The following is an 8,103-nucleotide window of genomic DNA, read 5'->3' on the forward strand; positions in this document are numbered from 1 at the left end:
CAGTAAAGACACAAGAAATTTGTCCAATAGTACATAGAGACATGCTTTATTCTCTCTACTATGAGGGTCTGGAAATAAGATGAAGTATTTTGTTGTTAGCTACATTGTTCATTGATAACTTCAACATAAATTTGTATCTGACATAATTTAAAACCAAACTGCTTGCCAGCCTATAAACAGATTGGCTGGGCTGCTATGACGTCCTGGATATATGGTCAGGGAACTCGTGGTAAACATATTGAAAGTTGATTTAAGAAACTATATTGTTGATATATTTAGTGAATGAAACCCTCTGAGATATATTTACAATCACTTAATGCAGATTAACATCCCCTCTGCACAGTTTAATTACTTTTCCATATCCAAGATCAGGCTTGTCAAAGAGTGATTTTTAAAAGTGGTTTTTTACAGCCATTCAGTAAGGGATTATAACCAAAGTTGCTGTCCTAATCGTTTTAGTGTGGGTATGCAAATCGAAAGAACAGCAAATCTTCTAAAATAATTTTGAGAATATTAAAATATCGTACACATGGGATTTTACAAGACCTAAGGAGTTGGGAGCAAATTTATGTACACATAGTGGAATTATAAGAAGGAAAATTTTTGTTAACAAATGGCTTGAAGGCACAGGAAGACTAAAATGGCATTATAGGCTTAATTTCACCTATTGATTTGAAGTTACCACTCAAAACTTTGGCTGCAGTTCTCCTCTGTCCATATTGATTTTCTTTCTGCTTTCAGAAGTTATTTTATATTAGCTGTAACCCACAACTCAGTGTGCTTACTCACAGCCAGCTATTTGCCCATTTTCTGACATCATTTGCTACCAAACAGCCTTCAGTTTGAGGGATTGTCTTATGTTGAAATCATGAAAGTATGACAAAATACATTTATGTTATGATTTTGGAAAAGAAATCACATATATTTTATGTTATGGTTTTGAAACATATTTTGAAAAGGCATAACCTACAATACCTCAACAACCCTCAAAACATGTACATCTGAATTCCTGAACTGACTATGTTCTGTATCAGTAGTATTCAAAAGGGTGGTCAATGAACCACTGCAAATGTCTGGAAAGAAACAATTGTATTCAACAGGCACAGATATAGTGCCAGTCCCTTGCACACTGTGGAAAAAAACCCTATTGATTCCACACATCAGATGGCTTAAGAACCATTGTCCTACACTTCTCAATATATGATATGTTGGGGAAGAATGTGAGATAGGCTTTCTTTTAGATTTGATTTGTCCATAGGTCCACCTTGTAAGAGCATTGTTTTCTAAGGGGCTTTAATGCTTGTCCCTTTTTCTTTTTTTAAGCCAGCAGACTGTCCATGACAGCTGAGCATCTTCTGTCCATTTTCCAAGATTCTAAATAAATAACAGAGTATATGTATTGTATAAATTAATTTTGGAGACTTTAGAATGTACCCTTATTATGACTGAGAAGCTCAGTATAAAGTGACAGTGGCATACATTCAACTAGAATAGACTAATTGAATTGATGGGATCTAGGAAAGGATTGAGTGGCCATTCACTATATGGGTTTTATTGAGAACTCACCATAAGATGAGCTTCTTGCACTCTTCTTTTCTTGGTCATGACATAACAAACTCATCTGATTTGGTGCCTTGAGAAAACATACTGACCTAAATCCAGTGGCTAGCCTGAACAAGAATTTTTGATCATCCAAACTTGTTTTAAGCTATGACTGGCTGAACATTAGCTACAATAAATTTAAACTTGGCATAAATATAACACTTTTGAATGTTCATTTTGCTCTATATACCTTCACTCAATAATCCTGCAAGGTCGGCTAAGAATAATTCTATATTGCATAGAGCACTGAAGTTGAAAGAATAGTCTGTTTTCTCAGATAAACCTAATGGCCACTCCATTATGGAAACCCAGCAGCAATAGGTGATAAGGTGTTTTAGACAACCCAAAATACATTTAAAATATACATTTTATGACAATAATGCCAGGAATACCAGCAGATCAATGAACTTGAAACTGGATGGGACTATTTATCTTCCTGAAGAGCAAAGTCTGCCCTTGGACTGCAGTAATAAATGAACACTTTAAAACCCTCATTGAATTCACTTCCTACTGAATATGTTTAGTAGTTGCTTGATCAGTTTTTAGACGGATTAAATGAATAACTCCTTGAAATATCATACACTTTGACCACAATGATTGACATCAAAGTGAGTTTGTTATTGCATCATCAGTACTACTGGGAACATCTATATATAAATTGGACCTATTATCTCAGTCTAGGGTCTTTTCTAGAGTATCAGTGTCTTTCACAGTATGACTGAAATGCTCTTCATCCACTTTATCATCATTTTTCTGTATCCATCAGTATAGTGTGTCTGAAATGCAGTTTCTTATGGCTTTGCACTGAGAGGTCACTTAGGTGTACAGATGGTCTGAGATATGAAGCATGGAGAGAGAGAAATGCTGGAGGATAAAGCCGTGAACCTAATGAACTAAATATTTACTGTGACTTTCAGATACATTCTTGCAAGAAACCCAGGCACTCCAGAACTCTTCCTAGTGGTAGGTAACTCATGAAGAATGCCAAGTTATCAACTGGAGCTGGAAATAAAGATGTGTTTCGACACTCTGCCAATATCAGATACTGCTCTACCATTGCAAACAGGATAAAAGTTTTGTATCCCAGAGACTACAAACATTAAAGCTTTTTGTAGCAATCCAGCAATCATATGCTGAAATAATTTACCTAGGAGTAAGCGCAATTACCTTCCGGCAGGCCACATGACCTTGGAGGTGTCTACGGACAACACCGGCTCTTTGGCTTAGAAATGGAGATGAGCACCAACCCAGTGAGTTGGACACAGCTGGACTTAATGTCAGGGGAAAACATTTACTTTTACTTTAAGCCCAAATAATTAAAATAGGAATTACTTCTGAGTAAATGTAATGTAATATATGAATAAATACCCTAATTATGAATAGGTTGTTAACAGAAATAATATTTAGACTGATACATTATTTGATTATGTTCAAAGTGCTTCACATATACTTTCTCAGTAATTCTTAAAACTGCCTTGGAATATAGGACAGTTTTCTATTCATTTCGCTTATGGGGATTGGAGCAGATGATATATGCTTCCTTGAGGTCTCCAATTTGTGTTTGAGGTGACAGTGTAATCACAGCCACTTTGGTTCATAACTCACATGCTCTTATACTAGATCATGCAAAATATATGGTATATATAGTGAGCAGGTGGAGTCTGAATTCATCATCTCACTTTACAGTAAGAAAATGCACTAGTGATTTAATTACCAAATGTGAATCCTTTATCTTGAAAACTTTCCCCTTGAATATGACCTTTATTTTCTTTGTCTTTGGTTTCACATACAACTTACCTGCATAATTATTGGACAATGGAGAAACTTGATGGTACTACTTTATGTCAGGTTGTCTACAAAGAATATTTCATCCTTTCATTCTTTTTTCTTGTTTTATTTGTTTTAAAATTGCTGTTACGTTCCGGTGGTCATTCCACAAGCAGGATCAGGGCTTATCCAAAACAAGGACATTTAACAGGCTGGCAGTTGAATCCTATTTCATCTTTTGTGAATGGATACTATTTCCACCACACCCAAAGCCTAGCTTAAAAGGTGCTAGGTAGGGAGTATGGTATCAACAGCTCTGTTGTCTGAAGCGGGGAACAGCCTGAAGCTAGCACTGTTCTTACCACACCACTCATTATCTGCTGCCTAAAACAATTGTGTTAGTCAATCCAATTCTTGGGCTGGATTTGTGCCTATATTCAATTATCACCTGATTATCTTCTCACTAGTAAGCAGAAATCTCATATCCTAAGACTGGATTTCCTTTCTCCAATTTCCTTTTAATTTCTTCTTTTAGAAAGAAGTTCTTTGTAATTTAGAATCAGAGAGACAGACAGATAGACACATGCACACACACACAAACACACACAGAGGGAGGGAGGGAGAGAGAGATAATATTCTAGTAATCCAAATGGAATGTAAGTAAGGTGTGTGTCATCATGGCTAGAATAGACATCTCCAGGAACAGTTGTAGAAGGTTTGTTTCAAATATCAAACTGTCCTTCTAGCCACCATTAAAAATTGGGAATCCAACCTCAGGGATGACTCCAGGAATACACTCTCAATGTGAAACCTGGGGTGGTTAAAACCCTCGATGGCATAGACTGAATCCAATTTCCTGTTCTCCCTCCCACCTGATTAGGAGAAGCTCTGTCTTTTCTCAGTTAAGTTTCAATTTGTTCATCCTTGTCTAATCAATTATTGTTGTGTGCCTTCAAGCCATTTCCAACTTATGATGAACCTGAGGCAAACCTATCATGGGGTTTTCTTGATAAAATCTGTTTGCTTTTTGCCTTCCTTTGAGGCTAGAGAGTGTGACATGCTCAAGGTCATCCATTGCTGAGGAGGGATTGAACGACTTCTCTCCAGATTCATAGTCTACTATACAAACCACTACATCATGCTGGTTATCCACATCCATTACCAGAGCCAGCCCAAGGTAATTTTCAAGTGTAGGCGAAACAGAATTTTGGTGCCTCCCCTCAAACCAATCACCGAGAAATAAAAGGTAGAAGATAGAGGTAAATAGAATGGATAACAGAGTTCCGCATGCTAAACATGCCCAGCTCTTTAAACCGCTCCTCATAGGAGTTGTTGTCCAAACCCTTGATCATTTCAGTCACTCTTCTCTAGACATATTCATGTTATCATTTCTTATTATCATTATTATCATTATTATTAATATAAGACAGACAATCCAGTTCAAAGCAGATAAAGTGGGTTATTTGTTTGGGGCAATTCTTCCACGTTCTAGTCCCCAAGGCAGAAGACAACAAGCTTGCTTCCTCCTCCAAATTTTGCCCTCTCACATAATTACACATTGCCATCATGTCTCCTCTCAACCTTATCTTCCGCATGCTAAACATGCCCAGCTCTTTAAACTGCAACTCATAGGGGTTGTTGTTCAAACCCTTGATCATTTCGGTCACTCTCCTCTAGACATATTCATGTTATCATTTCTTCTTCTTCTTCTTCTTCTTCTTCTTCTTATTATTATTATTATTATTATCGGACAGACAATCCAGTTCAAAGAAAGTAATGTGGGTTATTTGTTTGAAGCCATTCTTCCACGTTGTTCTCCAAACCCTTGATTATTTCAGTTACTCCCCTCTAGACATATTCATGTTATCATATTATTATTATTATTATTATTATTATTATTATTATTATTATTATCAGAATTATAGTCAATTATTGTAAATAGTGCATCTGGCTAAAAACCCACATTAACTACTTTGAACTGGGATATATGGCACAGTGTGGACTCACAATCCAGTTCAAAGCAGGTAATGAGGGTTTTTAGCCAGATGCACTATTTACAATAATTGACTATAATTCTGATAATTCCCTGGATGGAAATAAAACAAATAATAAATAAACACAAAGGAAAGGAGATGGAAGGAAGGAAGGCAGAAAAGGAAGGAATGAAGGAAGGAGAGAATAAAGGGAAGGAGAGAGAGAAGGAAAGAAACTGAGAGGGAAAGGAGAGATGGAAGGAAGGAAGGGAAGAGTGGGGGGGAGGAAGGGAAAGAGGGAAGGGACGAGGGGAGCGTGGGGGGAAGAAGGAAGGGGGCCGCGATGGCAGAAGCCCCCTTCCCACTCCTGAGGCCCAGCCCTGGCGGAGCAAGGGATAGCGAGAGAGGGGGGAAGGAAGCGGCTTACGTTGCTGTTGAGGTCGATGGCCTGGAGGAGCCAGTCCCTGATCTGCTGCAGGAAGGAGGGTCCCGGAACCGCTGTTATTGCCTCCCTGTGCTGGGAAGAGAGGAGATCATGGGGGCAGGCGGGCGGGCCTGGGTGGGTGGGTGGGTGAGCGAGGGCCACCTTCCCTCTCTCCCTCCCTCCCTCCCTCCCTCGCACACCAGCACCAACACGGGGCCTCTCGACAGTGCCCTTTGACATGCACTCACGGCGGAGGCTTCACTCGCCCCCCTGTTGAACCGGCCCTGTCCATTACTGAGCTCAGAACTAAAACAGGTTCCTCAAAGTTAGATGGAGATGTGGGATTTTTGTGCCAAACCTTCAAATATTCTTCCACAGTAGTTCCACAGAAAGCTTAAATAGGAAAACAGAGCCCTAAGGAATCCATGGAACAATGACCTGGGCATCAAACAAGACATCTCTAACATCATCTTATGAAACTGTCTTCAAGGAATGACTTCCATGTATGGAAAGGTGCTGAGGGAGCCCACAGAACCAATATAAATGTATTTCTCCTCTTTAGTTTCCATTGCAAATCTTCCACCAAGGTGACCAAAAACTATGTGTATCCCATGACCAGATCCAGAGGCGGTTCAACCACCAGGCCAACTAGGCGGTTGCCTGTGGCGCCATCTTGTTGGGGGCGCCATCGAGGCAACTCCTGTCTCCTGCGGCCTGCCTCCGCAAGGTATTGAACTGCTTTTTCTGTTGATTTGTTGTAAAACATGATGTTTTAGTGCTTAATTTGTAAAATCTTAATGGAATTTGATGTTTAAAAGGCTTTTCTGTAATCCCTCCTTATTATCAAATGTTTTTGCTTATCCAACACTTTTATTTTTCAGTTATTGGTTTGGGTGGGGGGGGGGGTGCCAAAATTCTGTTCGCCTACACTTGAAAAATACCTAGGGCAGCTCTGACCTAGATTGAAATAGATTGAGATCAGTCATCTCCTTGAAGAATCCTGGAAGCTAAGAAGACACAATATATTGTTTGTTTATTTATCTAATATGCTCCAGGAACAAATAAATAAACAAATAAATAATAAATTATATTTCTTTAATATACTCCATGACCCTTCCCAGAAATGGAATATTGAAAACAAGTGAGTAATTATCAAATACAGTAGAGATCAATGAGTGCTTTTTAAATCATCTTGTAACAACTGCCTGTTTTATGCTACATCTCATTGTTGTAGAGAAGCATTCTCCACTTATATTACCCATTCATCAAGTCAGTTCCATGGCCTCAGCTGCTTTCATAAGACAGGAAGGGTCAAGGATCCATATGTTTGGCATCACCTTTAAAAGAGTCACCATGTAATCACTTGCCTGCAAAAGTTGAAAAATATAAATTATTATTGCACAGGTAAAAACTAAAGTTATATCCACTGGGACTGCATCAATTACAGTTTCCAAAGCAGAGTGGATCTGAGTGATTTTTATCTGCAAAGTGTCATTTAAGAGAATCACAGAGTGTAGGTGAGAGTACAATATGTGCACACAAGCACATTTTCAGGAAAGAACATCACATATGCCAAATATATTAGTATAGCTGTATTGCGTAGGTAATTACTGACGCAATCATGCTTTTACATGAAAAGCAACATTGTAAAAACTCCAATGGCTTTGAATAATAAGCACTCAAGACAGGTGCTTTTTGATTCAGCATATCAGGTCCATAATGAGACTAATCTAACATTGATTTTATATCAACTTTGATTATTATCAGATAAGATTTTTGTTCAGTGGAGTTACAAGGAGAAATTATATCACAGAAGCATGAATGACGTAAATGTAAAACGATATGCTTTTAAAAAGAAATTATGCGAAGTCTGTAAAGTGCTAGAAGGGCTGAGTTAACAGAAGGCAGAACTTCAATTCATCTATTAGAGCACACAACTCTAGATGTCTTAGCTCAGCTGTATGATAATTGAAGAACTATGAAACCCTATTTCCACACAGCTGTATAACATCCACATGGAACTGGATTATATGTAAGTGTGGATTCAGATAATCCAGTTCAAAGCAGGTATTGTGGATGATCTGCCTTGATATCCTGGGTTATATGGCCCTTAGTCCTCTCTCACCAATGAAGGTCTTTCATTTGATTGGCCAGAGTGGAGATTGGCCACTTCCATTGCTTTTATGAAATAATGTAAACTTTTTCAACCTGGCTCTTCTTGTGTAATCAGCTTTCAGTGATGCACTTCGGCACTATTTTTTTAATGAAAAGACCAAATAAAATTGAAATGGCTAAGCGAACGAACCCAAAGGGTGCTCACCAATGCGTTGTCTTCAT

The sequence above is a fragment of the Anolis carolinensis genome, chromosome 3 (genome assembly GCF_035594765.1).
Source record: "Anolis carolinensis isolate JA03-04 chromosome 3, rAnoCar3.1.pri, whole genome shotgun sequence".
Taxonomy (NCBI): Eukaryota; Metazoa; Chordata; class Lepidosauria; order Squamata; family Dactyloidae; genus Anolis; species Anolis carolinensis.